Raw genomic sequence first — 16,805 nt, 5'->3', positions numbered from 1 at the left:
TACATTTTCTACAAAAAACTCAGCCACTTCACTTCCGCTACTCATATGTAGGCCATGTCTTTTACATCCTCATCTCCCAATTGTAGCAACAGGCACTGCATTCATAAGAGATACCATTTTAGTCAGCAGCAGCCCTCTCAACTGTTTACAACACGCACAACAGAGTTAATTCAAGTCTGATCATGTCACTGTAGAAGCTCCAGAAGACTCACATTTGTGTGTGTAATTGCTGCTCCTAATTTCATCCAGGGCACCCCTAATGCTCTAATTTCTATCCTTAGCCAAGCTGTTCCTCAGTATACATACTACGGTAATATGACCCTCTATGCTAAAATCTTTGTATAAATTCTGTATATCCTCTGTCACCTGGCTAAGCCTAGCACTTGGCTTCACAATATCTGTGACCTGTCATCCTGTTCCTATTTTGTCTCCCCATCTGGCTTACACCAACCTACACTTAGTTCCTTTTTTGTAAGTCTGCTGTAACCTACTGTGACCGACAGCAGGCTGAGGCTCTCCCTTCCTACTTCACATAACAAGTCAATTTTATTTGATACCATAAGCTCAAATGTAGATGAAAAAGTTGAAAAGCTGGTCCCTTTTACCAATGCTTGTCACCTTTAAAAGTAATCAACAGTCATGCAGTTTGTTTAGGTAAAGACAGTGTGAACTTTTTTAAATAGCTAAAATGCAGGAATTAAAAGCATTACAAAATACATTTTATTCCAAGTAATAAGTATTTTTCTTTAGTTTTAGTGTCTTTCTAAATAATAATAATAATAATAATAATAATGGGGTGCTTTTTTATACAGTCATTCAAAAAGAGGACCAACTTCAAAGAATTGTCAGATGCACAAAGAAAATAAGTTTTCTTGCCCTGCCACAGGTGAGTAGGTTATGTCTAGTGCAGAAAAATAATTTTCAGTAAACAGCCACCTGACTGGTCTATGTAAGACTAGAACAAAATTAGCATGAGAGAAAACTCACTAAACATTTATTATTATTTCAATATAACTAGAATTTTCATGAGTAATCAGTATGATAATTCTGCTTTAAAAATTACTTGGTATCAATTTTGATTTTGAGATGTCTAAAAATAGTTCAGCTTTCCACTAAAAAATATACTAATATTCTCAAATGAAGTAACATGAAGAACAATTGAGCTGCCAAATATTTATATGTGTGCTTCTCTGTGTTATACTTGTATTGGAATCATTCAGTAAAAAACTGTGTGTGCTGCTTCTGATCAACTGATTACTATATTTCATTTGGGCAGCCTCCAATTTCCTCCCCCCCCCCCCCCCCCCCTCCTCCCCCTCCCATCTACCACCCTTTGCTCCCACTCCAAGTTATACCAAAAAGAAGAAAACCAGAGGGAGAAATTTTATTATTAAATCCAATTTACACATTACTTAATCACCTCACTGACCAGTTGCAGAGAAATATTAAAATTGCCAGACAGAGGAAGGATATACACAATGGTTTTATTGATGCAATGATCCTGAAACTTCACTTGAATGAATTACAGTAAAAACAGAAAACTTAAGTCAGGATATCTAGACGACGACTTGAAACCTGCTATGCCTGAATGGGAGATACAGACTGTTAGTAGATTCAATTCTACTGGAATAACTGTTACTTTGCAGCAGATTAAACATTCTTACGCTATAACAAAACAGGATAAAATATGGGAGAGGACCTTGCTGAAATACAGTTAGATTGTTTCCATGGCAACTACCTGTTTTAATACCACCAAATCACTTCACACTGAGATCTGAATCCAAGAAAGGTGGTGCAGCTGGAACAAACTGCTGCTGATTTGGGCAGAATAGCATTCAAAATCTAAAAACCTCAATCTGTGAATCACGAAACACTCAACAGCCCCTAGGATTTGCATTTTGGTTGAAATATCACTAATCAGGGAGTATCTAGATATAATAATGGAAGTCTGACTACAAGTGAATATACACACATGACACACACACCATCCATATCAGGTGGAACTAACCTTTGGGCTCTGTAGTGCACAAATGTGAATGTGTACACAAGAAGAAATTGCACCACAGTAATGCCAATATGACAATGAATTCTTGTAAAGTGCAAAAGTCATCCAACTTTGTGACAATGTGAAGCCCTCTCAAATAAGTTAAAGTACCAATGAGAACCATTTTGACATTGTTTTCAACATTCTGGTACTTTAATATGAGCCTCGCACAATGTACACTCCTGGAAATGGAAAAAAGAACACATTGACACCGGTGTGTCAGACCCACCATACTTGCTCCGGACACTGCGAGAGGGCTGTACAAGCAATGATCACACGCACGGCACAGCGGACACACCAGGAACCGCGGTGTTGGCCGTCGAATGGCGCTAGCTGCGCAGCATTTGTGCATCGCCGCCGTCAGTGTCAGCCAGTTTGCCGTGGCATACGGAGCTCCATCGCAGTCTTTAACACTGGTAGCATGCCGCGACAGTGTGGACGTGAACCGTATGTGCAGTTGACGGACTTTGAGCGAGGGCGTATAGTGGGCATGCGGGAGGCCGGGTGGACGTACCGCCGAATTGCTCAACACGTGGGGCGTGAGGTCTCCACAGTACATCGATGTTGTCGCCAGTGGTCGGCGGAAGGTGCACGTGCCCGTCGACCTGGGACCGGACCGCAGCGACGCACGGATGCACGCCAAGACCGTAGGATCCTGCGCAGTGCCGTAGGGGACCGCACCGCCACTTCCCAGCAAATTAGGGACACTGTTGCTCCTGGGGTATCGGCGAGGACCATTCGCAACCGTCTCCATGAAGCTGGGCTACGGTCCCGCACACCGTTAGGCCGTCTTCCGCTCACGCCCCAACATCGTGCAGCCCGCCTCCAGTGGTGTCGCGACAGGCGTGAATGGAGGGACGAATGGAGACGTGTCGTCTTCAGCGATGAGAGTCGCTTCTGCCTTGGTGCCAATGATGGTCGTATGCGTGTTTGGCGCCGTGCAGGTGAGCGCCACAATCAGGACTGCATACGACCGAGGCACACAGGGCCAACACCCGGCATCATGGTGTGGGGAGCGATCTCCTACACTGGCCGTACACCACTGGTGATCATCGAGGGGACACTGAATAGTGCACGGTACATCCAAACCGTCATCGAACCCATCGTTCTACCATTCCTAGACCGGCAAGGGAACTTGCTGTTCCAACAGGACAATGCACGTCCGCATGTATCCCGTGCCACCCAACGTGCTCTAGAAGGTGTAAGTCAACTACCCTGGCCAGCAAGATCTCCGGATCTGTCCCCCATTGAGCATGTTTGGGACTGGATGAAGCGTCGTCTCACGCGGCCTGCAAGTCCAGCACGAACGCTGGTCCAACTTAGGCGCCAGGTGGAAATGGCATGGCAAGCCGTTCCACAGGACTACATCCAGCATCTCTACGATCGTCTCCATGGGAGAATAGCAGCCTGCATTGCTGCGAAAGGTGGATATACACTGTACTAGTGCCGACATTGTGCATGCTCTGTTGCCTGTGTCTATGTGCCTGTGGTTCTGTGAGTGTGATCATGTGATGTATCTGACCCCAGGAATGTGTCAATAAAGTTTCCCCTTCCTGGGACAATGAATTCACGGTGTTCTTATTTCAATTTCCAGGAGTGTATAATAGAAAATATGACAAAACTGAGTGTTCTCCATTGTAAAAAGTGCCTGAATACAGCAATTTCCAAGAAACTCGACATCTCCATTTTTCAATATTCCAAAAAAAAACAAACCAATGAATCATTATTTTTTACTATACAGTTGAAACTTAGAACATAAAATTTAAAAGTTATATTTAATAGCCTTTACACTTCCATGCTTTTGTTGTCAGGCAATTCCACAACATAAAGCAAATGTTTGCTAAGCAGTTGTTGGACAAAATGCATATTGTTCCGCATATTTCTCTTTCATATTCAGCCAGTCTTTTACTATAATATTAGCAGCTGTTGTACAACACATTTGTTGGATCATCATTAGTAAGGTGTTAGAAGATTCAGAATATTCTGAAACAATTCAGGAGATGAAAAGTGGAACACACAGTAGGAGTCGACAATGCCAAAGAGTAAGAAGAGCATGACTGCACCTTCAAATGAAGATCTGAATATAGACTGTAACCACATTGAAACAACAAAGGAAACAATATGCAAAGAAAGATGTTCACGTTTCAATGATCATATTCATTTTAGAGAGTGCCTGTACACATATAAGACAAAAGTTTAACTGGATAATTTGTTTCTACAATACATGAATGGACTCATCCAAACAACACACGGGGAAGGAAGACAATACAAATAAACAAAGATCTGCCTCAGTCTCATATTATATAAGAGAAGAAGAAGGCCAAAGCATTCATGTATGTGCCCCAACAGTCAATAAACTGACAGGTAAGAGTGATTTTATTTATAGCCTAAACAAAACGTCTGTAGGAGACACTCAGGCCTATTAGCAAAATATATAAACTGGACAGTGTACAAACTCAGGATAATCGAGATGGACAAGCTCACAAGCTGCAGGAAAGAGACAAAGAATGCACACAGTTAATTAAGAATGATATATTTAAAGCATAAATGCAGATCATCTCATTACTCTAGAAATAAAATTAGGCAGTTGTATCTTCCAACAGAGTTAAATCTTTAAAAAAAATGCATGACGGGTACCGTAGTTCTCACATTATACAAGGTTTGTTGGGCTGCTCTCTTTCAAAGTATGAAAAGGTATTCTGCAAATATTTCAACTTAGGCTTCGGAAATCCTCATAGTGATAGTTTCTCAACTTTTGCGCAGTTCTTGTTGTACATCAGCTCAAGATTTGGAATTAAAAAATAACATAAGAACAGATTATATGTTGCACAAAATAGGGGCAAAAATATTTTCTGATATTTTAAATGAAAATCAAAACAACACTGACAGCCTGTTTCAACTGCCAGCAGAATCAGCCCGTACCTGAACTGTCTGTTGGAGAAGTATTTTACTCCAGACTAGCTTGGCTTTATAACTGCACAATCTTAAAGTATTCACAAAAGAAAGCACACAATGTAGTTAACTGCACATGGGTTGAGAGTGACTCATGATGGGATTGGGGGGGGGGGGGGGGGGGGGGGGCGGCAAATGAAATTGCATCTGCAGGAGAGATCGCTTAATTCCCTTAAACAAAATAGCTAATTAAAGGAGGTGCACAAAATCTTAAGTCTTGGGATGTTTTCCAATTCTAAACAGAAATTATACAATCATGGCAATGCTTATGAGTTACACTAAAAGCTCAAAGACATTTGGAGGAATTCAGTTTACTTCCCAATAAGTGGGCATAGCTATTTGCCTCATGGTGGGGTTTTTGGTCTTATTGAAAAAGGCCTAATAAAACATGAAACAATCACTTTGTCCCAGAATATCATGACATATTGGGGAAAGTGCAGGGAGGTTAGAGTTTGGGATAAGACTGCTATAGTCACAACATGAAATCAATCTCCAAACATGTAATGAAAGCCAAATTGTCTTTTATGGTGCCTAAGACAAGAGTAGTGCATTATGTAATAAGACCTAAAACCAGGACACAATGCCTTTTCAGAATACTTACTTACTTCAGAAATAGATGTTGAGGTGCGGAAACCTGGGGAGAGAAGTGTTTCAATAATATTTGAAGCACCTCAACTTCCATCAGTGATCACATGGGAGCAGTAATAAAGCTTTTGATGTGAAGAAATTGATGTCTTATTTTGATATTTACCGATAGGAGAGTAAAGAGTTCTCTTCAAAAGTTGTATAAGGGAATGCTAATGATACTGAAGAAAAAATTCTGTATAATGAAGAATCTTTACATTAAAGACGACCGTGTTGCAGCATTCTTTTTTTTAATTTGGAAACAAAGTAAATCTAGCTATTATATTAAAATATGTACTCTTTCTTTAGAAGTCATTTGAACGTATGACTATAAGTTTAGGATGTGAGAAACAGATTTCGTTACTGTGGAAACTTCTGTTCATGTGTTAACTTACCCCAAATAAACACAAATTTACAAATCTATTGTTAACTTCTTATTCTGATATTGTCTACAAAATACAATGTACATAAGAGCTCACTGATTTTAAATGCCTAGAATGTATAGCTATGGTAGAGTTTTGAAATTTTTTGAATCAGTGACGTTAAGTAAAACAAAAAAATACCTCTCCTGTAAAATTTTGTAAATGGCACTTGTTGAATTTCATCAAAATAGTCCTCAAATATGGAAAGTTCTGGCACAACTTACACACTTTAGGAGTAAGGGAGACCACCCACAAAATAGCAGAATTGTTGAGTCATTGACAGAAACATACAAAAGAGAAAGTAAACTTCCTAGCATTCGGTATAAATCCTTTGCCAACATACAGTACATAGACGCATGCACACACATCTGTGCCAGTTACTAGAAACACAGTTGCAGGATTGCGTTTCAGAAGGTGGGCTAGAGTTAGTGAGGGTTGTGTTGTGTGTGGTGGATAAGGGAGAGGCAGGAAGAGGGTTTTGGGTGGGTATCTGGCAGTATCAAGGGAGGTAACAGGATTGTTGACTAGGAATTTGGGATGGAGGAAAGTGGTGGCATGTGCATGGGCTAGGCATGTGATACATGTGTACCAGAATCCATGGAGTGCGGCACATGGTGATGGTTATGCTGAGACATGGATTGGGAAGGGAGAGCTGTCAGTAGAGGGTATGGCGACAGTGGGCTAATGGAGACTGAGGCTGGTATGTTTACAGGAGGAAACATGCCTAGCTCATGCATAAAAAGAATTTATACCATAAGCTAGCAAGGCCTGTTTCCCTTCTGTGTGTGCCTGTTGATGATTCCATGCTTCTGCTTTTCAGTGAGTGGTCTACCTTACTCCTTTAGTATTTAAATAAGTTAAAGTATGTATCTGTTGTACGAAATTTCTTGTAAAATGTAGCACTGAGTTGCCAATATGCACAAACAAAAGACAGCTGTTATCCTTTCCACACCAAAAAAATCCCTTCCACACAGCCTAGCCATCTAGGGGCAATGTATCTTCAGTGAAAGAACCCCAAAGCCCAGTATACTGAAGGCATGATGAAGGTTTTCACAGTCAATACACTCCAAACCTAGTCCACACTCAGATTTCCCATGACATCCTTACACACACCCCCAAATCTCCCACCACCCCAAGAAACAGCTATAAAGGAGGGCCCTTCCTCTTCATGCAATATCACCCTGGACTGAAACAGCTGAACCATATCCTTCGCTAATGCTCTGACTACCTCTCATCCTGCCTTTAAATGAAGTGCATCCTACCCAAGATTCTTCCCATCCCCACTAAAGTGGTGTTCCATCCCCCACCCAACATCTCATCTGTCCTTCTGCCACTCTCAACCCCGACCAATGTGCAAGACCTGCCCATCCACCCACCCAGCACCTCCTACTCCAGTCCTGTCACAGGCTTAAGCAACATAACAGAGGTCAGGTCACCTGTGAAATCAGTAATGTCATATACCAACTCTGTTGCAAACACTGCACAGCTTTTTATGCTGCAGTGACAAAAAGAGTCATGGATTAGCGGTATGCACATATACAGATGGCAGTACTATCACGCGCACACAGTATAAAAGGGAGTGCATTGGTGGTGGTGGTTGTTGTTGTGGTCTTCAGTCCAGAGACTGGTTTGATGCAGCTCTTCATGCAACTCTATCCTGTGCAGGCTTCTTCATCTCCCAATACCTACTGCAACCTACATCCTTCTGAATCTGTTTAGTGTATTCATCTCTTGGTCTCCCTCTACGATTTTTACACTCCACACTGCCCTCCAATGCTAAATTGGAGATCCCTTGATGCCTCAGAATATGCCCTACCAACCGATCCCTTCTTCTAATCAAGTTGTGCCACAAATTTCTCTTCTCTCCAATTCTATTCAATACCTCCTCATTAGTTATGTGCATTGGTTGGGTTGTCATTTGTACCCAGATGATTTATGTGAAACAGTTACGGTATGATTATGGTCGCAGGATGGGAATTAACAGCCTCTGAACACAGAATGGTAATTGGAGCTAGACACATGGGATATCCCATTTTGGAAATCATTAGGGAATTTAATATTCCAAGATCCATGGCTGTCTGAAGAACTGACTATGGTATTATCCTTGGCTGGTGGCATCATTCTTGTTTAAAAATAATGTTGATTACTCTCGTCACAACATTTGCATCCATATTTTGTGTAGCTCCCTCCTCTTTTCTCGTAATGTTATCATGGTGTTCATGAATTTAAATCACCTCTCTATTAAAATATACATCATAATGTGTTATCTTAGCTAAAATGTTGCTATCATTAAATTTTACTTCATGGCCTGCAATCTAAAAAGCATTCCCACTCCAATTGATTTAACACTTTGTCCAAAACGATAGTTCAGCTGAGTAGTAGCACTTCTTTGTGTACTTGGCCACAACTACACAGAATTTTATACACACCAGCATTCATTAGTGACAGACATCTTGGACTACTATTAAGCATTCTTTTATTTTTCCTGTTGGACTTGCAAATCATTTGAAGCCAGTTCTTGGCCAAATATTTACTTATTCGATTGAAAACTTCGTTAATAACAGACAGGAAAACTTTTCCAGTGGGCAGCCATTGTTCCTGATACATACTGGAATTAATTTTTATACTTTTTGGGTGTAGTACTTGTTCCACGTCCTTATTGGAATAACTTTTTTTTTTCAAAAAAAGTAACTGGACAGTTATTCTTGTAAATAAACCTGCTCACATATTTTACCAGCTCCATCCATCAATTTTTGTCTTGGATGAGGGTTACATTGCTCATGGAAGTATCAATCTGTGTTTTTACTTTCCTGTACAATTTATGGCCCTAAGTTACCATCTACCTATTTGATTCTTAATGCATCTAGACAATTAAGTTCCCATTGCTCACTTTCTCTACTGTAAAATGCATTTTTCGGTTGATGCTAATGAGATGTACCAGAAGACATCCAACTCCTCTTGCTTTGGGTGCACCCTATGAAGTTATCATTCATATAGCAGTACCACTTAGTTGATCTGTTCTGTATGATGTACATGGTAAAATATCTCCAAAAAGAAGTTGGCAACAAATGGATGAAGATGGGTGCCAATGGCAAACCCATCAATTTTATTATAAAGTTCAATGTTGTACTGCACATAATTGTTGTAACACAATGTCTAAATAAAACGTATATATCCACCTGATAAATTCTTTGACCATGGTCCCTTAAACTAGAAGTTTTAACTGAGGCCATATCCTTTCAATTCTTTAATAATTTTCCAATACTATATTGTTTTCAACTTTTGACGCAACCTTCACATGAGTTACCTTCAAGGAATGTACATCCATATTTGAATTCAGTCACACAATTCTTACCCATCAAAAATGAAGGATCATACACCAAATTTTGATGAATTTCAATTAGGAATATGTTCTCAAACAAAAATCTTTATGAAGACATCATATTTCAATTTACCCATATATGGACAAATTACATATAACCTGAATTTTAAAATAAATAATAATAATAGTGTAGCAACATAATACAAATGAAATTTTATAGATTTCACCGTCTTCTATATGCCAAACCCATCATTACCAAATATTAACATCCTCTTATCTTCCTCCTTGTAGTTTCTTGTCAGTTTAAAGCATAGATATATTACAAGTGGGACAGGTAAAGCATCTGTCAATTGATTAGCCACAGCAGATGCATTCACTTATGAAGACCTTACACAGTGGTTGTGCTCATAACTGTATTAACTGAAAGTTCCAGAAATTTCTTCAAAACATCTCATATGCATGGTGAAAACAGGTTCTAACTTTGCATCGTGAGACATGGAGATAAAAGTGATGATGTGTTCAGAAAGGGAGCACACACAACATCAGTTTTAACATTTTTGCAACATCTTAACAGGAGGAGCAGTACCAAGTTGAATAAGGTTATTGGACTTGTTGAAGGAAACTGAATGACTGAGCAGGAATTTCAATGTACCTTCCCCTGCACAATCAGACTGTGTAGTCATCAGTATGTTGTCAATCAGTTGCACATCTACTCAATTCATATGGACCACTCCTTCAAATCTGTGGATTATGGTAAGTACTGGCTGAGCATCAGCACTTCTGTAATGTGTAATTTTTTGTGAGACGCCACTCAATGATTATTTAAGAGATAGCTGTATCTTTAGGACTCTCCTTGAATGGCAGTGTTTTATGAGTTATTATACCTAAGTACTTAGCATATTTGCTGTAAACAGAACTCCTACTGTAGCACATCCCATTTACTATCTCACTGTTACTCAGCTAAACATCAGAAATCTCATTTTAATTATAGCAGCTTGGGGCTTTGGCTTTCACTGAAAATTTTAGCACTATCTGTCCACTTTTCAATTATATGACTTTTATAACAAATCTGCCACTCACATGTCCACACTCATTCATTATAATTTCTCATTTTGTCTGTCTTTTACAAGATTCAGTAATCTTGCACACAACACAATAATATATAGTTACCACTTGCTCAATGTGTTGTATTGTTCATGGACTTCTCAGCTTACACAACAGATTATGTGAACTCCCTCTGAAATCTTAGCTCTAAACAATTTGCTTGTTAGGTGTTTGCTAACTATGGGGAGACAGTCTGTTTACGGGCTGTTAACAATTTTTGCAGCACAGACCACTGTGAGATGTTCAGGAAGAGAGTCAAAGAGGTCCTGGAAGGTAATGACAGGGATGTTGAGCCATGCTGACTCCAGTGCCATGGCCAGCTGCACTAGGTTTCTAGGCTGAGGCTCCATGACACATACAGCCCAATTGACATGGTCCCACAGATTCTAGATTGGGTTTAGCTCTCATGAGTTTGGTGGGCAGGGGACTACAGTAAACCCATCCTGGTGTTCTCTGAACCACACACATACACTGTGAGCTGTCTGACATGTAGCATTATCCTGCTGGTAGATGACATCGTGCTGAGGAAGCAAACAATGTGCAGGGGTGGACATGGTCTCCATGGATAGATGCACACTTGCGTTGATCCACTTTGCCTTCCGGAATGACAAGATCACCAAGGAATGCCACAAAAACATTCCCCAGACCACAACGCTCTGTCCTCTGGCCTGGACCCTTTGCTTTCAGGCATTTCACACTGTCCCTACCAACAGCCATCTATCCGATGGAGCATGAAATGTAATTCACCTGAACAGGCCACCTGTGACCACTCAGTGGATATCCGGTTGCAGTATTGCCATGCAAATTTCAGCCTTTGTTGCCAATTAACAGCAGTCGGCACGAGTGCACGAAGCAGGCGCCTACTGTGGAAATCCGTACACAGCAACGCTTGCTCAGTAGTCATTGCGCAGACTGTTGGTAGCCCCTTGGTTCATGTGAGTGGCCAGTTGCTCAACAGTTGCACATCTAAACCCCTCTACACATCTCTGCAGCCACCATTCACGCCTGTCATCTAGGGCCTGTGGTGCATGCCTCGGTGCCAGATTCGAATAGTGCCATTTTGCCATGCACAGTATACTTTAACAATGGTTACACTTGAACAGTTTATAAACATAGCCATTTCTTCCACCCTTGCCCTGAACACCATGATGATCCTCTTTCGGATGGCAGATAAATCGCTCTGTTCCTGCATTACGACAACGACTGCACTGTTTTTCGCGTCCCTCCAAAATGCTTTATATACCCTCCACTGCTAGTGCTACCACATATTGTTTGTGAATGGTTACCGCACAATGATTTTGAATGTGGGTCGTGGTCACATCAATGTGACTAGACTATGTATAAATGATCTTAATATGTGGCTATGCACTCTACATTTGTGAAGCAGTTTATACAGTAGTGAAATATAATTTTTTCTTAATCCTGACAGCATGTTGCTTCAAGATATTGATAATATCATCATAGTGTTGAGCAGATAAACAGTATTACCTTGCATGGGTTGCGTCATTCTGGACTTGCAACATTCTGGACTTAAATGCAGCCACAATAAATTCCAATGTGCAGTCAAAAGAAAAAAAAAAATCAATGAACACAATGGCACTCTCTCTTGTCCTTCCTTTCTGTTATGATTTAATGCCCTGCTGACACTGTGGTCAGTAAGCACAATGGTGGCTGGATTCCGATATGGACCCCCTCCCCACTCCAGTTACAACATTCAGATTATACAAATGATTTTCCTTTCAAGTATTAGTAATAGAGTAGTAGCAGTAGTAGTAGTAGTAGTAGTACACATTGCAACTGGTCACAGATTTCTAAAAACCATTTTCTAAGCTGGAGTTTGTGCTAAAAAGGTAGACTCGTCATCAACCAAAAGCTGGTTTGAAAGCTACAGTGCTTTACTAGGCGCAGTTCTATTGCAGATATCATGTCCTTGCTTTCCTCCAACTTTTGAAGTGACTTGTAGATTTACAGTCAGAGGGGAGGGGGTGATGTACAGTTTGGTGTGCACTCCAAACAGTGGTGCAGCTTGGCAATTTTTGATATTATTGCCAGAGGTGAAAGAAGCGAGAACTGATAGGAAAAAATTCCTAGGACCAACTGACAATTAAATCCCAGACCTTTGGTTATATTGTCTGACCCTTAAATCACTGACACACCAGAGTTTTTAGTGTGGATAGAAAATTCCTTTTCACTTTACATGAGCAATTCTAAAACAATGCCATGAGATAAGGTCAGTCTAACAATAAACTGATCGTATCTTACCTTGGCAGTTTCACATTTACATTAATATTACTTCAGTTTATTCAAAACAACGAACCTTAATCTGCCACAGTTCTCCAACATAAACAGACAATGGTACCACCACCACCACCACCACCACCACCACCACCACCACCGATGACGACAACAACAACAACAACAATACATTCTTTGAGTTATCTCCTCATCACAATGTTGAGCAAACACACTTCTGCACACATAAGGTATTCATTTTTACTTTCTTTTGTAGCACACAAAGTCACCACATGTAAAGTTATTCAGATACATACATACTTGTGTTGTAGCTTTTAAGTGCCCACAAATTATTTCACACACTTTGATATCAAACTTTTTTCAGTTCACATATGTAAATTTCCAGTGACCACTGATATTACATAATTTACTAAAAACTTGTGTTGTCTGGGAAAGATGTCCATTCTGAGTAATGGAAAAATTGGGGTGGTGATTTACTACTGAATAAAAAGCAAAGACATTACTTGTTCTACTGTTTCCATTCAGTATTCCCAGTATGCACCAACCACCTGATTTTTAACATCTGTTCATCTGATATGAGGATACTGTACCTCTGCATTTATTACAGGTACTCAGCCAAAACAGTAGATTTCAACAGGAAATTACAAGTAGTAGCTATCATACACCCACAGAGAAATTGTAGATAGCTCGTAGGTTTATTGGTGGTGGTAATATCAACCATGTTCATGAAAACCATGCAATAGTGACTACTCGTGCATACTAGCAGTTGAGATATTTTAGCAGCTTTTTTAAGTCATTTCAGGTTGCTTGTGCAAATGATCATAGATTGTGCATCATAATGAACACTTTAATTGAATTTATTTGTCAGCTGTAATAGGTGTTTCACAACTGGCAATCACATGAGTTTCATTATCTAATAAAATCTTTAACAAAGAGGGGCCTTAGCTTTCTTCATGCCTCCTGCAGTTGTCAAATAATGTCTTCTAAGCCCAGATTTGTCTTGCTACAGGAGAATAACCAAAACATAGTTTATTTAGAAATTCGCTACATATTGGACTATGGGTCGAGATTGAACTATAAGTTTGAAACAAAGTTGGCAGAATGCAAGTTGGCAGAACACAAGTTGGAAGAACGCAAGTTGGCAGATGTTTTTTCCATAGATACATGACTATTTATTAATTTGTTCTACTGATGTGGAACGTTTAACAGTTTGGATCAGTTTACAAAAGCTATTGAATGCAATGTTAAGTGCTTCGATGTTTTGTAAGTTTGAAAATTACAGTGTTTTCAACTGAGGAACTTATTTTTTCCACTGAACACGTTTCGACAAGGCAATAAATACACAGATTTAGTGCAGGAGGCATTCGCAGAACAGTTTCTGGAAAGAGCTGCACTTCACCATAATACAGTTTGTTGACTTATTGAGAAATTTCCAGAGAGAGGCTTGCAACCTCATATAAAGCAATTAGGCAAACAGTGAAATTGTTCATGTATAAAATGGCAGCAATACAAAAACTGAAGGATGCATATCATGAAAAGCAAATCTGCTACTGAAGATAGTTTTCATCTTTTATTGAGAGGAATAACACCAAATTCTTGCTGTCACCTTCTGTGCTGAAGAGGCCTCATTTCACCTCTTATCACATTGACATACAAAATCACATGATTATGATCAATGGAGAATCCTCGTGCTGTGCTTGAAACACAATTGCTCGATCAAAAAATTTGGAGTGTGGGTAGCAATACCCAGGCAGCTCATTTTTGGACCTTTATTTTTTTTAAAGAAACCATGAACAGTAAATGTTATTGTTTAATGATCCACAATTCCATTGGCCAGCTAAATGAAGACAAAATCAAGTACTCATTGTTTCAACAAGATGGCACTGTATACACAGTTAACAATTCTGTGCATCTTCTGGAAGAGTGTTTTGAGAAATGCATCACCTCAATAAACCAGCCCCCCCACTTGTCTGTAGAAAGGGTTTTCCAATAGAATTAAGAGTGTGATTGCAAAGACTTGTATAGATATCTCTGATCATTATTTCCTGTATATATATGTAACTGCAAAGCTACTTTCTGAACACACTGTGTCTGAATTATGCCTGGTATCAACAAAAATACAGACTGTGTTTCTGGAGCTATTTTACATTACCACACTGGTCAGAAATACATCTGTCCTAAGCAGTAATAGATAAGATCACTGTTCTATGAAGAATCTGTATTGCCAAACAGAATTGAATTATTGTTTCAGAAAAAAAGAAGTTATTGCCACTACAACCAGCCCATGTATCTTTCTTCCCTCCACACAACAGGGTCAAAATAGTTAAAGCCCAGCCATTGGCAGCCAGTAGCGTACTCTTCTAAACATCCACTGTCTAGTAGTATTAAAGAAAATTACTAGCATTGCGAATATCAAGTAAAAGAATTGCAAAGAAAACTTTTTACATAGCTTTTCATGTACAAAAAAGAGCGTAGCACATACATTCAGTTACTTACCGCAACAGACAGTAATGCTTCCTAATTGCCCCTCTGTCCCCCCCCCCCCCCCCCCCCTGCCCCGCCCATTCTTCTCACTCTCTCTCCATTTTTACAAGCTCAATTACTCAATAAATTGCAGGAAATTTTGATTTAAAAACCACTAAAGTCGTATATTTAAAAAATAATTTCAAATGCAAAGGCTACCTTTAAATGTGACAGTGTAGCTCGAGTTCTATCGGGATTATGCAGTCGGCAAGTCGTAACTTTTATCATCAATCAAAAAACTGTCAAAGTGGTGTGGCATCTAATTAAAATATCACTGACCATGTTATTCAAGGACTGGACCAAAATAACAATTAGTTGAGTTCCTTATAATGATATGTAAGATTAATCAGAAAACAAAAAAAATGCATAGAAGGGGATAGTGTGTTGACTTTGATAGAAATTGTGCCAGCATGAAATTAACGTAACTCTGCTAGGAGAGAAGACAATTATCTTCACTGACAAAATACTGGTTGAAATCTTATAAAACTGTGCAATAACATTGGCCAACTGGAAAAATGCATCAAATATCACGAATTTACCAGCTGGCAATAATAGGCTCAAAGAAAATAGAAATTATGCAGAATGGGGTGGAGGGTGGCAGGAAGCATTATCCTATACATAATCAATTGCCTTCAGTCAATTGTTACAACAATAAAACTGTTTTGTTGTATTTATATTTAAATTCCGCCTTCATGTACTTCATTTTAAATTATACATTATGATATTACCTTCAACTGCTTTGGCTCTTACAGCATCTTCACGTGCCCTTTTATGTGGCTTCTTGTCTCCAGTGTTAACAGAAGATTGTCTTTCTGGAGCTATTTTAGACTATTACAATGGTAAGAAATATATCTATTCCTACCAATAATACAATATTTTTTGTATCCACTCCATATAGCATTGTTGTTGTCGTCAACACCAGATGCAAGAAACTTCATAAAAAGCCACATTTGATGCTGTAAGAGATCAAGCACAGGTCACAGTGCATGCTTTAAAATACGTGGGGGGGGGGGGGGGGGGGGGGGGGGGGCACACTCACAAGAGTGCGCATTTCAGTTACAGCAGTTTGATTATTTCCTTCATGGCACAATATTACAACTGCTTTACATGAAGTGGTCTTAAAGTTGTCTTTCATTTATTGCAATCTTTTATTTGTGAAAGGAGAATGTTTTGTAGAAATAGGCCATATCCATCACTATATTGTTGAACTGGATATTGTTTATAGTGTAAAGGAGCTGAAAACTCTAAATGCAGAACACTGAAGGACGTATGTGGAGAAACAAATATCTGCTCTCCTCCAACAATAACTTTGCCCAACTGTGTTCTTTTAGCACATTGTAGAAGGTATTCCAGGTTTTTGTAGACAAGCTTCACTTCTCAATGCACCATGACTACTGCTACATACACTATCTGATCAAAATATCTGAACATCCCTGTATAATGTGGAACTGGCAACTAGATATCTCTAGAGTCAGACCCGCTAATATAAGAGGAGATGAAGAATACTGTCAGTAAAGAAGCAGTAACAACAGAATGGAAACTCATTGACTTGGAACATGGA

At 39.5% G+C, this 16,805-nt stretch overlaps 1 protein-coding gene across 1 annotated transcript in view; it reads left to right on the top strand.

The window, feature by feature from the left end:
* Positions 1-863: 863 nt before the first annotated feature.
* Positions 864-16,805, top strand: part of LOC124721954 (katanin p60 ATPase-containing subunit A-like 1) — a 210,563-nt gene continuing 194,621 nt past the window's right edge. Inside the window, exons 1-2 of the mRNA XM_047247120.1 lie at positions 864-886; positions 9,939-10,117. The gene's annotated coding sequence lies outside the window, so the exon portion shown is untranslated. The remainder of the gene's footprint in view (positions 887-9,938; positions 10,118-16,805) is intronic.

Source organism: Schistocerca piceifrons, chromosome X (genome assembly GCF_021461385.2).
Source record: "Schistocerca piceifrons isolate TAMUIC-IGC-003096 chromosome X, iqSchPice1.1, whole genome shotgun sequence".
Classification (NCBI taxonomy): domain Eukaryota; kingdom Metazoa; phylum Arthropoda; class Insecta; order Orthoptera; family Acrididae; genus Schistocerca; species Schistocerca piceifrons.
This window is presented reverse-complemented; position numbering and strand designations above follow the sequence as displayed.